Genomic DNA, 18040 nt, shown 5'->3' with positions numbered 1-18040 from the left:
ACTTAAAGCCCCACGTTTCCTGTTATGTTACACAGCTGCAATTTGTAACAAGAGATCCCGCACTGCGCTATGTGGGCAGAGGGCCAAGGACGTGGTGCTTTACCTACACAAGAGCCCTACATAAGTAATCCTTCCCTGCATGTTAAACAGTTAGGTACTGTTCAGTTCAAGAGGAAAAAAAAGGAGAGGGAAAACAAAAGCCTTTCTTTTGGTTGTCATTTCACAGTTTGGAGTTAAATTTTCAGTGTAATTCTGTTTTGTTTTGTGAGTTTCGGGGGTTGGGAATGCCCCCTTCTTGGCTGCCAGGGACATATATGCTCAGTTCCACCACCAGTAGCTGTTTTGTAGATTAATTCACATTTCAAACAGATATTTTGTCTGTCATAAAGCTTACAGCCTCCTGCGTAACTGGGATCTCAAGACATGCCAACTACAAGCATGGCAATCCTTACTTCTCTGCCCAAAACCAAGCTTGGGAGCAAATCATGGGAGATGGCCAGGAGATAAGGGATGTCCCTGGATTGGGAGAGCCCTTGGAGGGCCACTGGAGCCAGGCATAAATCAGAACCACCCTGAGACGGGGAGAAAGGATGCCAGGAGAGGAGCTGCACTGGTCCCCTGCCAGATGCATCACCCTGGGATGATATAAAGCCTCCATTGGCAAGCCTTCATCCCTTCTCTGCCTGGCACAATGCTCAGTGCTGGAGCATGGAGGGTCTGGCCTCCCAAAATCACTGTCTCTCTCTTGCCGTGTGTGTTTTACATACCCATAATAACAGCATCATGTGTACTGTGGGAGGAATGCAGGGTTTAGCTGAAATAGTAGCAGTGTTTGTAGGTATCAAAAACCACCATCGGAATCATGCATATACTTTCAGGATAATAGTGAGAAGGAGTGGGATATGGCAAAAATCAGTTATAAATCGTTGTCTTATCAAACCGAGGGAAAGGATTTCAAAGGCTCACACCCCTAGGCTTTCAGTCAGCAAAGAACATACGCACAGAGTGCAACCTCATGGGTCAAACTCCCAATTTCATCCCTAAAGATACGCTATAGGAGTTCAGCAGGAGTTTGCTATGGGATGGGAAGGTCTAAAACCATCTCAGCCAGTTCAGCACCTAATTCCCTGTACTGTCAGTGGGATTTTAGGCATCTATTTCACTTCCAGACCCCAAAATACACTCAAAGTATCTAACCCGTGGTTAATGGGACTAGCATGAGGTGGATGGAATGGAGTGGAGGATGTGTCCCTTGTAAGAGCAGGTGCTGCTGCTTGCCTCCTCTTTTTGGTGAGGAGATGAGGATCTGAGTGCACTTCGTAAAAAATCACAGTTCACTCAGCCCAGCGAGGCAATGAGCAAAATGAGGCAAAATTTGAAGGATACTCCCAGCTGTTTTGGGGAGTTACCATTAAACCTCCAGGTGATGGAGTGGGCCTTCCGGAAGGAGTGAAGAGACTAGAGGCTGTGGTTTCCACCTTGGCCCTACCCATGGCTTGTGCTCACGCTGATGGCACTCACCCCAGGTGATGGAGAAGGGCCTGGTGCCCATGTCAGGATCGCTCCTGGATGGCCAGATGTGCTGCCATGGCGTCCAGAGCACGTGGTCTCATATCAGCCACATCAGCTGCAACGTACAGGAGTAACCCTTTGAAAGGGAAACAATTTGAAATTAAGCAAAGAGAACAGCTTCCAAAAGGCATGAAAATTAGGTTGTTTCATGCTTAGAATAACCCCATTACCTCAATATCCTGAATGAATTATGCCAAACTTCCCATGCACACACACATACACACAAAATCCCCCTTTGGGCTACTTAACAACAGAGAGAAATTTCAGAAGAGGAAGCTCCTGAAAGGAGGGAATTTGAAACAAAAGTGTCCTTTGGAACAGAACAACAAAGTGCGTATCTCCATGCTGTGATATTTAGAATGGCAATTGTTCCCCTTATTGTGAAATATATTTCTATTGTACCAGCAAATTCTTGAAAAAAAGCTTAATCTTGCACACACTGTACGTTGGGAAACTACTCAAATTAAGACCTCCTTGAGACACTGATCAATGCAGTGGTGAGGAAGGACCTAACCCCAACCCTAATCCTAACCCTAACCCTAACCCTAAACCCTAACTGTAACCCTAACCCTAAATCCCAACCCTAACCCTAACTCTAAACCCCAACCCTAACCCTAACCCTAACCCCTAACAGAAACTCTAACCCTAAACACTAACTCTAAACCCTAACCCTAACCTTAACTCTAAACCCTAACACTAAACCCAAACGTGAACCCTAAACCTATTCTTAAACTCTAACCCTATACCCTAACCCTAAACCCTAACCCGAACTCTAACCCGAACCCCAACCATAACCCTAACCCTAAACTCTAACCCAAACCCTATCCCGAACCCTAACCCTAACTAACCCTAACCCTAACTGTAACCCCTAAACCCTAACCCTAACCATAACCCTAACCCTAACCCTATCCTCTCCATTCCAGAATGGTCCTAAAATGAAAGGACCAACACCCCACACCCCTACAGTGCCACCTTACCAATGTGCCATATGCCCTTTTTGCTGTCACTTCCTACCCTCTCCACTCCAGGAAAAAAAAAGCAGCTCAGAAAATTATTTCCTCCCAGACAGAGAGAGCTATTTATTGTAAATAAGGATGAGGGGAGCTTATGCTGCATTGTGAGAAATTATGCTTGTGTCTTAACTTTTCCTATCCAAGACCAGAGCTGGTGGGTTTGCACCCAGGTAAGGTGCCTGTGGAGGTAATTGTGCTTCAAGAATGTTTAATGTTCTCCTTGCACACAGGTGCCATCAAACTCCAGGCATCTATCAGCACTTAAAAACCTGTTCATGACCCTTTTTTGTTTCAAAGTACAGAACAAAACACTGGAATCACATGAAGTCCTTGCCTTTTCCTCGTGTTTGCTCTTGGTTTCTTCTTCACACGCAACTAAACCATGAGCCCACTTTTTTCATCAGAGTGATCCAAAAGACTGTCACCTTGAAATGACTTCATGTCAGCACAGTTCTTATTAGACATTAGAGAATCCCTACCAGCAAGCTGCCACAACACTGGAAAAACTTCTATCAGCTCTTGCATGGAAGAGACACAAATCCGGGGTCAATTTGGACATATTTTTTTCACTGCTTGCAGGAATGTGTAGTTTGGGTAGTTTCTCCCAAGTTTTAAGCAATGGGTGGCAAATGGGCAGAGAAGGCTGTAGAAGAAATGGAAAGGACAGGATGAGAGATCAGAAATGGTTGGGAAAAGGGACATAGCAGGAAAGGTGATGAATTGGTGAAAAGAAAAAGCAAGGAAACCAAAAACTGAAATAAACTTAGAGAAACATGGAGGAGTTCCAGTAAAAGGGGAAAGAGAAACAATCTGGGAACATCAGCAATGTGGACAGTATATTTAGTTAAGCCATTGACACTCGTGGGAAAAGTGACAATTGCAGGATTTAGGTCTTAATCCAACAGGGGAATTTCAGCACAGGCTTATTTTTAGATGTGTGAGTAATCCTCATGACTGCAGTTCAGAAAGGTAGATCCCAGCTCGTATCAAACCTGTTACCAGCATGGACCTCACTGTTAGAAAAAAACCAAAATATTTTAAACCTCTTTTAAGTCACATGTTTTATTTTTTCCCTGTGAAAAGATGTACTCACCCAAATTTATTTATATTAATAATGACAGGGAGGTGGTTGCTGTGAGATGGGGAAACAGGGTTTGAGGTTTGCCCTGGACTGAGACAGGTCTGCCTGGGGAGGCTGCTCCTGCTCTGGTTGCGCTTTGCTGAGAGCAGAGCTGGGGAACAAAGCAGCCTGATGGAGAGACTTCTGGCATGATGGAGTGACCAGCAGAACATGGGCACTGAAGACATCACATCCTCAGGGATGGGACTTGTCTGGTGTGGAGAAAACAGGGCAGGTCACAACTGCCTTCCTCCCAGGCTCTTGCAACCTGTACAGAACTTGGCTTGGGTACAAAGGGAGCAGAAAAGCACATCTGAGGGTGAGCCTGGCTTGCACATTCAGAGCACAACTTATAATATTGACATTTTAGATGAGATAATATTATTATAGTGATTTATTGATTGGTTCCAAATCCTCCGAAAAGTCAGCTTAGACAGAAGTTTCACATCAAGAATTTTATTCATTGAATTTTAGGGTGGATTTTCTTGGAGGAGGAGGCAGGATTGCTAGTTCTTTCTGCATCCATCCTTTCAAAATACTTTCAAAACCAAGTGCTTCAAAAACAAGAAGCTTAAGCCCTTCAGATACTGAGAAAACAGTAATGCTTGGAGTCAAACGCTCAGCTTGGGAGCGAACTGTTCCTACATGGGGATGGTCCTGTTCTTTCTCAGTGATATTTTATCACTTGCTGCAAGCACTGTAGTGTCCCCTGACACAGCAAAGCCCACCATGGGCTGCTCCTTAAATGCCAGTGCCAAATCTCCATTGATACCCAAATAGATTAACCACCATCCTCATCATCCCCTCTTTGTGCTGGTTTTTGTACTGGTAAACCACTGGCTATTCAAACATCCAAGGAGAGCTGCACCTCCTCTTGTAGAGGCTGCTCTTAGCCAACTCCACACTGCTCCAGAGCTTCAATACCTTCAGGAAATTTAGGAAATCAGGATGCCTGAAGGTGTCTCCAGTTGCTGGATGCGGCGTGATGTCACAGAGAGATGATTCCTCCACTGGACCTTGATGTGGTGCTGGTAGACCCCACAGAGATCCCAAATCTGGGAGAAATTACCACGTTCCCTGAAAAGAAGCCTATCCCATGGCATTGGCTTGGCAGAGAGACCTGACTGTGTCAGCCTGGCATCTTCTTGCTTAACAGGCTGAGTTTCAGCAAATAGACCCAGATAGGAAGAATTCATCAGTGGGTTACTCCACTTCTTTCCATTGGATTGAAGTGAGCAATTTCAACAATGTTCCATAACTGAAAATTTCTTTTGGGAGAGACTTAACCAGTGAGATCTGGCCAGTTCATCCTCGTCCTTTTACCAGTGATACTGTGAGGATCTAACTACTGTCTGATAAAGAGATCTCCATTAACTGCGCTCCTACAAATATACATCAAATCACATCCAAGTTTGCCAAACTTTGCAAGGAGGAATTAAGGAATACAAAACAGATGGAGAAATGACTGATATGAAGCAGATCAGATGCTTAGAAAATAAAAAAAAAGGGAAAGTAACTTGAGTCTCATTTTAATTAGTACAGAAAGTTGTCTCCGTATTTATGCAAGCATTTTATACTGCCTTAGATACAAGTTCTTTGTAGCAAACTTGCTGCTATGGGGCTGATGGAAGGAGCTCAGAGAAGCAAGCATCAGGTCCTCTAACACCCTAGCCCTGAAATCTGGATTAGACAACAATGGTTTAAAAAGGCCAGGCAGGAGCAGCAGCTTTATTTATGGGAGCATTATCTACAGTATTGTGGACTGATGGTTACAGGGATGGGAAATCTGGGCTAGAAATGCACTCTAACATCCCTCAGACTTTTGCCTTTAATCACTTTGAGGGTAACATTTAAATCTGCAGAGGAGGGATCACTAACTGGTGGCACTGAACCAGCCTGTGCATCTTGCTGCATCCAGCACCCCTTCTTCCTCCTCTGACCCTTAGTATGGGGAGAGGAGGAGCGAGGAGGGGGAGCAAACAGCACAGCAGGACTTCAGAAATCCTCCCAACATCCAAGTCAGGCGTAGGCATAGACCTTGGACACCCATTTATTCCAGTAAGAAGCATTTACCGGTGCCAACCGGTGCCAAGAGTGAGAACTAGAATACACTTTGCAACACTCGGGCGAGGCAAGGCGGCTTGTGGGGAACGTATGGATCATTTCCCACCCCCTTTCTCCCTGAGCCTGACTGCGGCAGACAGCGTTCAACCCCCTTTGCACCTCCCGGCCTCCCTCTCCCGGCTCCATCCGTGCCAAGCCCAGCTGCTCGGCTCCGGGTGCCGCCGCAGCTCCCGCTCCCGCTGGCTCGGCTGCTGCTGAGCGGGGCCGGGGAGGGCCGTGGTGACGCACCCGATCGGTATTAGAAGACTTCACTGGCTATTTATAGGCCCCCACCGACCGCAGAAGGCTCTTGGCCTCGCTTTTTCTCCCTCCTTCTCTCCCTCCCTCCATCTCACTCACTGGCTTTAGCTCAGGAGGGGGAGCAAAAGAAATGGTGTCAATAAACAAGTTCCAAGTGCGACATTCCCAAGCACAGCAAAAATTCTGCCCCTCCGTTAGCGGATTCAGTCTGAACAAATTATTTCCAGCACGCCGGCTTTTCACTCTGGTGTTTTTTTCCTCCTTTGCAGCTTGGATGTCTTTCCCGTTTTGCCTTTTCTTTTTTTTCTTTTCCCTCTCTGCGCAGTTTCACTTTCCAGTTCCTGGCATCGGCTTGGCTGTTCCTCATCAGGGCTGGATACAGCCCAGAGAGGGGGAGACCTCTCTCTTGAGCTTGGCAGATTTCCCCAGTTCCTGCTGGGCGCTTCCCTGTCTCTTCCCACTACCCAGGCTGAGCGTTGACCCTTATTTTGGCCCATGACATCTGAAGCTCTCCTGACCACAGGGCCAGGTTATAGCTCCCATGCTCACTCCCTGAAGGACAGACCCACGGTCCAGCACCCTTGTCACCCAGGTCTCTCCAGCCCCTGTCTTGTTCCCATGATGGTGGGTGAATTAATGAGGACCAAGCGGAGCTGTGGATGGAAACGGTACCCATGCATCGACCCTGGGTGCTCCTTCAGCATGGATAACCACAGCAATGAGTTTTGAAGTGCTGTTGCAGGAGCACAGTCTGCCCCAGTTTGGGGCAGAGGCAGCATTTGGATATGTGAGTAAAAAATTCAGTACACCTGGATACGGGCAACAAGGTAAAAACAATGCCCAGTGTTCACAGCAAAGGCACTGATGGAGAAGTAAAGCCATTTATAATCACTTCAGTGAAGTGAAAAATAGAGGTCACTGGAGGTGCACATCCATTCTTTTTTTAACAAAACAATGCTGATTTTCACAATATTTATTGTCAGAAGCACTTCTAACAGAAACACTCCTGCCTGTGTGTGGGCCCTCAGGTTTACAACAGAGGTAAGAGAGGACGACTGTGGGAATTAAATCTGTAGCAAGACATTTTTCTTCTGCTTTCTCACTGAATTAACCATTGCCCCACCTAAGAGACTCTGTTCCTTGCAGCTCATCAGCACGGCAGGGCTAAAGCGATCAAGGGGTGGGGGTGTCTGCTCGGTCTTATCTTTAGGTAAATCTTTAAGTAAATCACTTTACCTCTGTTTTTGTACGGCACCCAGCTCCAGGCTTATCTATGCGGACTTGCAGGCTCCGGGGCTGTCTCCTGCTGCAGGGGGGGATGTACAGCACCAACCGCAGGCACACCTCCCGGAGGGCTGAGGCTTGCAGCAATGCTGGCAGACAAATAAGGGCGATAGGGTCTTTCTCCTTGGAGTGTAACGGCATAACCAGCTGCAAACAGCTAATGCATTATGCTTTTAAAAATTATTATAATTTGTAGTATTTTACTGTGTCCAGTTCTGAGCTCTTTGGGACAAGAGAGACATAGAGCTCCTGGAGCAGGTCCAGTGGAAGGCTACAAAGTTGATCAAGGGACTGGAGCATTTCTCTGATGAGGACAGGCTGAGGGAACTGGGCCTGTTCATCCCTGAGAAGAGATGGCTGAGAGGGGACCCCATCAATGTCTATCAGTATCTGAAGGCAGGGTGCCAAGAGGATGGACCAGGCTCTGCTCGGTGGTACCAAGCAATAGAACAAGAGGCAATGGGCAGACACTGATCCACAGGAAGTTCCACCTGAACATGAGGAAGAGCTTCTTTACCAACCTGGGTGACCGTGCACTGGAACAGGTTGCCCAGAGTGGTTGCGGAGTCTCTCTCATTGGGAGATATTCCAGAACTGTTTGGATGCAATCCTGTGCAATGTGCTCTGGGATGACCCTGCTTGAGCAGGGAGGTTCGACCAGATGACCGACTGTGGTCCCTTCCAACCTGACCCACTCTGTGTAAAAGACACAGATCATTAAAAAACGGTACTAGAACTTGGGGATGGTGCTTAACATTTGGCCTCAGAACAAGAGCACTTTACTTTCTCTCGACAAGCTCCCTTTGCAACTTTCTGACCACAGTTTTAAACCTTGATGTGACATCTCACTGGGAGCTGTGTCATGACCTGGTCTTGTGAGACTAGGTCTGAAAAATGGGTAAGAGAAAGAAAATTCTTATTACGCCTATAGAGGTTCTTTAGAGGTTTCACAGAACTCTGTTTGATGTCCCTGCTAAGGTGAGCAGGCTGCAAATGGTCAAAAAGAAGCTAATGGAAAGGGGATGGGAAGTGTCCTGGCAAAGGGAAAACACTCCTTCTCATCTGACCATGCTGGTAAAATTTCAGGATGCCTCTGGAAGGCTGTTTTAAAAGTGCATCAGAATCAACAGCCTACACAGGAAAATTTTGTTTTATTCCCCAGTTCCTACTGCTTCAGTTTTGGAGAGGCACATTCCTAAACCATAAAAGCAAATTATCCCTCTGCACTGACATAGATCCAGCCTTGACCTTTCTGCAGTATGGTTAAAATGTAAAAGTGCTTTTGCCATGACTGAAATTGTTCCTTTCATTTACACTCCATTTTCTTCCAGCACCAGTGTGTAAGAAATTGGTGGCCATGCCTCACAGCAGATGTCTGGTAGTTCTCCTACAATAAAATCCTGACTTTGAGGCACTTGCAAGTTGAGTTGGACAAACACCTCATGGGAGTTTACTGTTGAATTCGGCATCCTTTTCCATGTGCAGCTTTGTTTTCTCGAATTTTTGTGTTTGAAATATCTCACTGGGTATTTTCTAGAAATAAATCTTGTTCTCATGGACCACACAAAAGCATCCCTGCTACAAGTACCTGACCCTTGGCATTTGACAGATGAATTGTGCTTGGTTCAGTGCTATTATTTATTGTATTTTTGTCAGTGTTACAGTGTTACAGTTATGAAACCCCATTCCTAAGCAGGAAAAGCCATACAGCCTCTGCCCTGAATGGGCTGCAGTCAGATGACAACTGGCAATACTAAGGTGCTGCAGGTGGCACACCTGGCTGTGGAAGTTTGCACACAAGCACCCCTTAGGTATTTAAGAGGCCCACATAAAAGTTCTGCTAATTTCTATGATAAATGTAGTGCGAGGGGAAGAACATATTTAAATTGCGGTTCAGACTTTGGACTTAAGAGTGAAGTATTCAGTATTTTAATATAATAAATGTCACGTGGTTTCTGGTAGTGGAATAATACCAGAAACTCAGTGCATTATACATTCATGGATTAGGTTGGAAATGTTTGTAAACCGGGCAATAAAGCTGTTTGAGCAGAAGTATCTACAAGTTACTAGTGAAGTAATTTTAGTTTTAAAATGACATGAAAGGTTGGTGTCTGACAGTGCTGTGTGGGGACAGTGTTGTAACCAACAGAAGCAGCACATTGTAAAGTGAGGGAGCAGCTTACAAACACCTGTGCAAATGGCATGATTTAGGGATAAAACATTACAGAACTTTTTGCCATTAGGTAAAGGAGGGTCTGTTTTCTTGCAACAAGAGCTCTGGATCTTCTCTCTTGGTCATTTGTGAAGCAGAGGGATTGGGCATGTGACACTAAACTGCTGAAGCACGCACATTAGCCTGTTTATGTGATGGCAGTTATGACACTAAACTTAAATATCAGTCTTTCAAACTACACAATTACACTGTATGTCCTGTAATAAACCCAATACTTTTCATATAACTGTTTAGAAAGATGAAGGCCATTTAAGGAAAGTAAGTATATTACACTGGTATACCTTTGTTCCCAGTTCTACTTAAGAGTTGCCAACAGAGAAAGAATCAAAATTACCTAGGATCTACACAAAATGTTTAAAATGGCAAATTTTATCGCAGCACACAATATTGTTATTTCTTTGGTAAATGCAGACGGTCTCCAAGAATCTACTAGCTCATTGCAGCTGGACAGTGTTTATAGACATATGGCAGAGGATGGTTTTCAAAGGAATTTAAATATTGCAGGGAGTGGTTTTATATTCCAGGGCCCCAAGTTTGCTTTGTGATAGCAGCTTAGTTTCACTGTTGCTCAAGAAAGGAGCCCTCTGTTCAAGAGGGAAATGCAGAAGGTGTGAAGCGAACAAATAAAATGTTCCATTTTCCATCCCTGGCATAGCAGAGGAGTAGGAATCAGCAGGGCAGAAAAAGAGACAAGACTGGATAAACAGCAGAGATACACGACCTGAACAAATCAGACACATAATACTGGTTTGCACTCTCTGAGTCAGCGAACATAAATTAACACCTGGTAAGATGACTGTGTTTTTGAGATAAAATTTTGCTTTCCATGAATACCCTCTAAAATGGGTTTAAAATTCTTTCCATAAACATTTCTAGCTGCTAATCTAATTGACTGGAATGTTTTCAAAAAGCAAAACACAGATGAAGGAAATGTACTGCTTTTATTCACATATAAGTGAGTATTTACAGGTTTTTAAAGTTATTCCCCAAGGTCACTAACTAACTAAACAATCTTATTTTGTAAACAGGTATGGTGCAGTAAAAAAGCCAGGCTTCAAGGTCTTTGTGAGAAAATATCAACAAAATCATCTCAATTATGCTTAGAAGAGAAAGATTTTTAGCAAGTGTTCCCTTCAAAATGATACACACTTTCTGATGCACCCTAGAAGATGTAGCTGAAAGTGGAGTTCGTGTCACCAGGGCACTTGCATGGGATCAAAGATTTCTGACTGCTTGGGATGTACATGGATGCAAGCAGGGAGGGATCAGGCCCCCCTTGCCAGACCCTGATTTGCTTCAGACTTTGAAACCTCAAACCCATGAGCTTCAGGGGAATTACTCCCCACTTACAAGGATGGGAGAGCTGCATCAAGACCCTGGAGCCTACCCTGGCTACAGGCACACTACACACCTTGAGCAGAGCTGGTTGCCTGAGCTCCTTTTACTTTGGGTTTTGTGGTTTGGTTCTCTCAGGTAAAGCCAGAGCCAAATCCACGACACACGACCTTCCCACACAAATTACGGAGGGCGAGCTGCTGCATCTCCAAGCCAGGGACACCAACTATCCCTGCTGAGCTGATCCTTGTCTGGGCAGCATTAGTCTAATTGTCAGCAGTTTTGAAGCAGTTTGGTAGAAATACCGCAATTTCTAAACACAGTCTAACTGAGGAGTAGCTTGGCTTAGTTCAGCTGAAGCAAACAATTAAACAACTGACCCTAAACAACCAAACTTGCAAAACCCAAACCAAACCACCTCAGACAGAAATCACATTTGGTAGGCAGGCTGTGTTACTTTTCCCTGTAACTGTGAAATTGAGATTTTAAAAGTAAAAGCCTTCACATAATTGCTTCCCTGCCAGCGCTGGCCCTGAAGAAAAACTGCTGTATATTGGGAAAGCTGCAGCACCGGGATGATATGAAATATTCCCTTGGCTGCTGTCCCTGGGAGTGTTGCGTGAAGACCCTGTTGTAGGTTGTACAGTGGAGCGGGATGATTGCTTATAGGATCTCACCATCCAGAAACAATCATGCTCAAATTCACGAGCTCAATTTCTGTCTCAATTCTGTTACAATATTGCTGTTAAAGAAAAAAACAACTACAAAAAGACAGTCCTCTGCCCTGAGATTCCCACCCCTTTCAGTTCTTTGAAGAGGAGGAGGGGGTATGTGTGTGTATATACATATACACATATATATTCATTCATCTATCATTGAATGGTGAATACTCTGTTCATTTTGTTTGCCAAATTGCATAGGACCTGATGCAAAGCCCTCTTTTGTGCAGCATTCACAAGTCCCTAAGCATGACTCAGTGTGAGCACTGCTGAAGGTTGCAGAACCTTGCAAGTATTTTAACCTCTTGCTAATGGCGGAGGGGGGAAAAGATGACAGATCCTAAATTCTCTGCCTTTGCTATCAATTAAAATATGGGGATCACTTATAAATATCCTTTATTATTCCCAATGGTTAGCTGAAATGAATATCTTACCCCCACCATCTTTTTCCCTCCCTTTTTTTTTCATCCTGACAGGGTGGGCTTAATGGTCTTATTTTCTTCCCTTTTCATATTAGAGCAATTTGAGTACCATCCATCCTGGATTTCTTGCAAGACCCTATAGCAAGGACTATACTATAGTAATGGGCCTGTGATGCTAAGACACAAATCTGAAGGCCATTTTTTTTTTGGTGTATGATTTAACAATTCCTGCTTCAAATGAGGAACTGTGAAATCTCTGCTCCAGCTCCCTGGGTTTCGATAAAAGCTAGCAGAAAAAAAACTGTAATTAGTCCCACTATTTCTAAAGTGAAAAACATGAATAAATTATTGCAGGTTGTAGTTTTTCAGCTCCTCAATTACTGTGAATGCCAAAATATGGGGAAAAAAAAAAATCTATATTTATAGCACTCTGATGAGGGAACAAGTTTTTTAAACCAAACAAAACTGTGTATTTTTGCAGCCTGGGAAAATGCCAACATAGTCCCTTATTCTGATAGCATTATCTCATTATCTTACATAAGTCTTATCAGCTATTTTATACTTTTACTCCAAAAAAACAGGTCTTAGTGTAAGAGTTTGTATGTAGACATGAAGAGGTGAAACACGACTTGAGTATCTCATTTCCTTCACGAGGATTAAATTTTTGGTGAGGTTCCAGCATTTGTTGGAAACTCCTACTGGGCATTACTTCCTCCCCGTACCCAAAATAAATTCCTCCGATGTTAATCATTCGTCAAAACAATGTTGCTTTTCTACTTTCCACTGACACTGTTCCTACCTGTCAATTCCCACCCCCCACCAGCAGTACGAGAGGAGGAATTGCGCTGTCGGGGCTATTACTTTCATTTTTTTATTTTTTTTCATTCATCTGGTCAAATTTCGACATCGCGCTGGGTCCTGGGGATGTGCTTTGTTCTCTAAAAATCTGTCAGAAATGAAAATAAATAAATAAATACTAAAAAAAAAAATGAAGGAAAAAAGGACCTTGAGCCCGTGACACCTGTCAAACACAGGCAAATCCCAGCTTCCCAATTCCAAGCCCCGGTGTCCCGAGGGAAGCCGAGGATCTCACAACCCCCTTCCCAGGCTCTTCACCGGTGCCAGCGCGGCCGCCCCGGCTTCCCCCGCACCAGGCCCACGGCCCCACTCTCCTTCCTCCCGCGGGAAACGACCTTGGCGGCGCCGGGGCTCAGCCCCGCTCCGCCCCGGAGCCGCCCGCAGAGCAGGAGGTGCCCGGGCCGAGCCCTTCCCCTGCTCGGGGTCTCTAAGGCGCCGGCCCCGCCCCGCCCGGCCCCGCCCCGCCCCGCCCGCGGAGGTTCCACCGCCCCCGCTCCCTCCCTGCGTGACCATATTTTCCCCCCCCTGCGCGCGCTCTTCTGATTGGCCGCCCGCGCCGCCCATCAACGCTACCCTGGGCGCTGATTGGTCGCGGGGGCCCGGCCGCCCGCCCCCGCGGGGCTCCCCCCGGCCCCTGGCGGCGGAGTGTCCTCAGAAGACTCATTGGGCCGGAGGGGCCGCTTGGGCGCTGGCGGCGGCCCCTCGCCGCCATTGGTCACCCGCGCTGTCAATCCGCCGCACCGCGGCGCGCCATTGGCTGTGAGGCGGCCGAGGGGGCGGGACGCCGCCCCCCTCCCTCCCCCGCTCCGCGGTGCCGCCCTGTGACCAACTCCCGTGTGTGAGTCACGGCAGCGCCGTCAATGCCGTGTGTGCGGGCGGGCGGCGCTGCCTGGGCTGCCCCGGCCCCCCTCCCCCGGCACAGGGCTGGCGGGCCGCACTTGTCACCGTGTCACATCCTCCCCGCCGCCGCCGCTTGCCCGCCCGGCTCACCCCGCTCAGCTCGGGGCCGCCGCGGCGGCATGGGATAGAGCCGGGCAGCGCCGCGCGTCTCGCAGTGACCTCCCCACGGTTTAAAGCGCTGCCCCCGCCTGTGTGTGTGTGTGTGTGTGTGTGTGTCCCCACCGCGCCCCCCCCCCTTCTCCGCAGACCCCCCCGCTCCCCTCGCCGGTCCTCGCCGCGGAGCCCCCGGAGCGGGTGAGTGCCGGGCACGGCCCCTCCGGGCTGGCTCGGGGGGCGCGGGGGGCGCGGGCACCGACAACTGCTCCGAAGTTGGGGCATCACCATCTCCCGGCGCTGGGCACTGCCCGCTCGGACCGCCAGAGAAGGGACGGAAAAAAAAAAGAAAATTAGGATAATAACCCCGCCGGCGCCGTTGCCAACTTCCAATGCGCTTTCGTGCTGCCGGCGGTGGTGATTTTTATTTTATTTTTGTGATTTATTTATTTTATTCTGTGATTTTTATTTTATTTTGTGGGGTTTACTTTGTGGGTTTTATTTTATTTATCCCCATCCCCCCGGGTTGAGGCTGTGGTGATGGGGAGGGTATCCCGAAAAGCAGCCCCTGGGTCGAACAAACACCCCCCCCCTCCGTACCAGGCTCAGGGCACTGTCCGTCCTGGAAAACCGGGGGAAACCCACCTTTTGTATTGCTAGGTTGCTCCATCCTCTTCCCCACCCTGTCGTTCCTGGATGTTTCGGTGTTACCTGGGCTTGACTTGCCGTTTGTGGGAGGGGGAAGCCGTGCTCCGCAGCGGGGAGTTTTGGTGGCTTTGGCTTGATTTTGGGAGTGCTTAACCATTTCACATTATGTCTCTGTTTCATTGCTATTGATTTTTAATTTTTTTTCTCTCTCTCTTTAGTGTATTTTTAGAAACGTGAATGTGGTATATGTTCTCATGTGCTGTATGTTCAGAGTAGCTAAAATAAAACAGAGGGATGGAAAACCCCCAGCAAATACAGCAGCCTTTCCATACACAGGGCGTCCAAACCCTCTGTACTTTGCTGGGTTTATTTATTAATATTAATTGCTTGATCTTTGTAACTCATATCACATGGAAGCTAATTGTCGAATTGAAGGTTTACCAAACCTCACAGCAATCCAAAATCATCTTTCTCAGGCATCTGAAAAATAAATCTACTGAACTTTTGTTAAGAGGAAAGGTCAGCATCATTCTGGAAATCCTTCACATGAAGTTTTTCTTTTTTAAGGCAAGCACCCTTGTAAATAAATAGTAGTAAAATGCGGCCTTACTCAGTGGGTACTCAAGTGTAGTCTTAAGTGTGCTTAAGATCAGTAAATTTCTAGAGGAAATGAAGTCTTTACCATATCTTGTCTTGCTTCTATCTATAAAGAGAGGGAGGGGAATAAAAAATCAGCTGTAAGAATGATACCAAATAGAAAATCAGTCCTTTTCCCAAGGAGTATCTTGCCCAACATAACCTGATAACTTCCTAAATTTTACCTTTATGGGGAAGTCTTTGAGCTGTGGTCTCTTAAATCAACATGAAACAGGGCCTGTTTCTCCTCTGGTACCAGTTTAGCACCAGTGTAACTTCATTAACGGAGCAGATTTGCATTAATGTGAAGAGTAATCAAGAAACTCATGTTTTCAGAAAGGCCCCTGTAGTAATGATGTGACAGGCTCTGATTCCTTCTCTCAGCACACCCAATTACACCACCCTTACTCACCGTGAGCGGTGCTTTACTGCGCAGGTACTCCCTACGATGCCCGTGTGACTACTTGTGTACTACAGCACCAACCCGGCTGAGGTAGAGTGGCGCTTATTTTTTCATAACTATTTTTTCCCCTCCTTTCCTTTAAAATGAGAATATATTGGATAAGTATTTTTCTTGGGCCGTGAGGAAAACTTCTGAGGATTAAATGTGAATCTGCTCCGTTAAGTGACCGTACCAAAAAGACCCTTGTTTTAAGACTTCTGCGCTGCCAAGTGAAGCAGGCAGGTAAGTTTTCCGTATGTTTAGATTTCCCTTGTTGCTATGGAAAGTAGGAAAAAGATTGTTGAAATATTAATTATCTTGTCTTGAAATTCCTCTTTGCCTGAGGGATTCCATACCTACACGCTGTGTTCAAGTTGGAGTTGTTTTTTCAAATTCCCCTCTGTCTCTAGAACCCCAAACATCCACATTGTTTAAATGTTTGCTATTGAAATCACTGGCAGAAGGATCAGGCCCTCAGTTGTTTTTCTTTAAAGCAGTTGATAATGACTTGGATGTGATGTTGTGAAAAGATAGTATTATCTGGTGTGTCCACAGCTCAGATCCACTGTCTTGTTACAATCTCAGAAGAAAGCTCCCGTACTAAGCAGCCTGTAAAGAAAATATGTCTAACAAAGCAGAACTGTCTTCTGCCTTTCTGTTCTTATTTATAAATCTCTTGAAAGTTTGCTTGATACTCTTTCAGAACAAGGCAAGAACCTTTCATGTTTGTTTGATGTTTTCACTTCCTCGTATGACTGTGTTCATTGCTAAGCCTTTGTGTCACTGATTGAGATGTTATTGTAATTAACATTAATTATGCAAACTAGATTGTTTTTAGTGGTTCTCCAACTCTGTATTGATACTGTCAACTTGTTTGTTTGTTTGTTGAACAAAAATCCACGCAGTTCACCATTCTCAGAGGAAATAGATTAACCGATTCCAAGTTAATATATGCATGGGAAACCCTAGCAAAATTAATTATTTTAGCTCAAATGGCACATTGAATCATGATGGACATGGTGAATACAGTGCAGTTGGATCTGAACTATCAAGGCAGGATAAACAGGGGGAGCAGGAAAGGGGACTCTGTCATTGGGGAGGGTGTTTACACTGCAGAGTTCCATTACATTCTTTCCAGATAGACAGTACTAGATTAATTGGGCCAAATTCTGCAGTCCCTAATTGAACAAAACTCTCACTGAAATATACTGGAGCTGTCTGTTTGGTTATGGACTGCTGAATTTGTTTGAGAAATTGAGAAAAATGGCAGAATTTACTTCATTAATTATTTAGGACATGTTTGATTTTAGACTTCAAGAAGATATCTTCCTTAAATTCTGTTTAGAAGGTGTTCCAGGGTTGCTTTCTTGAAACAAAAACCTAATAAAAATATCTTTGAAGTATACATTCACTTATAAAATATTCCCTATAGGAATGGTAACATTTTATAATTTTTTTATAATGTTAATTACAGTGACATTCACAAAAGTCTCTGTGTCTGATTCTGAATTGCCCTCTTGAAACACTTCTGAGCTGAGAAGGACTTTAGAATCTCTCCCTGGAAATCATAATTGTTGCAATATTTATATGCTGTATTTTGTGTACTCTTAGGAAGAAAAAAAATTAGAAGTGGGGAGAGTTTAAGTGAGAGTTCGTTGTCACGCTATCAAATCTGAAAATATATGCAGACTAGCAGATTATTCCCTGCCTTCAAAATTAAGTCTCTCTAACTTCCCATTTAAATAAGCAAAATTTGGTTTGCAGTTTGCTTTGGGTAATGAAAGAGAGGTTTTTTTATTTCTACTTTTGGTGCAGTGGTCCTCTGGAAAGTTGGAAACAGCGCCCTGGGGCTCAGCAAAGTGGAGGGTGTATAATTATATGGGAAGGCTCCATAGCATCAGTGCATTAGCAGCTGAGTGAGTTTGTTAAGCTGTAGAGATGGCATTATGGAAATCAATAAAATGCTGATTTCTTTTCCTTATTGCATATTCCATGTTAAAAGGAAAAGATGCTTTTTGTTTGTTTGCCTTTCATGTAGGCTTGCCAAACCATTAGTTGATTTGGAAAGGCAGGTTTTTCAGTTCAGGTGATAAGTAGTCAATTTTGGGGGGTTTTAAAAACTCTTTTACGTCTTTATTTATTAGATTGTCTTCCAGAAATCACACTGACATCCTGGCCTGCAAGTGTCTTCAAGTGTGTTTGTCAGCAGAGTCAAGAGGGAAGGTCACTTTTTTCTTATGACATGCTGGTGTGGCATTGTTTGTTGTAGCCCAAATGCTGTCTGTTCCTGATATTCCTGTTTCTGCTTTAAATTAAATTCTGTCAAATGTTTGTAGGGTTCTGATGTGATGTACTGAAATCCATAGTCAAAATAAAGGAGAAATAATGACCTTAACTGTTT

The 18040-nt window shown here is 45.2% G+C and overlaps 1 protein-coding gene across 1 annotated transcript in view; it reads left to right on the top strand.

Annotated features, from left to right (window-relative positions):
- Window positions 1-13865: 13865 nt before the first annotated feature.
- The window catches only part of SERTAD2 (SERTA domain containing 2), a 75711-nt gene continuing 71536 nt past the window's right edge, over window positions 13866-18040 (top strand). The window contains exon 1 of the mRNA XM_027694984.1: window positions 13866-14114. The gene's annotated coding sequence lies outside the window, so the exon portion shown is untranslated. The remainder of the gene's footprint in view (window positions 14115-18040) is intronic.

Source organism: Neopelma chrysocephalum, unplaced genomic scaffold (genome assembly GCF_003984885.1).
Source record: "Neopelma chrysocephalum unplaced genomic scaffold, ASM398488v2 Primary Assembly neopelma1_99, whole genome shotgun sequence".
NCBI lineage: Eukaryota > Metazoa > Chordata > Aves > Passeriformes > Pipridae > Neopelma > Neopelma chrysocephalum.
The sequence above is the reverse complement of the archived record's forward strand: the minus strand, read 5'-3'. Positions and strand labels throughout refer to the sequence as shown.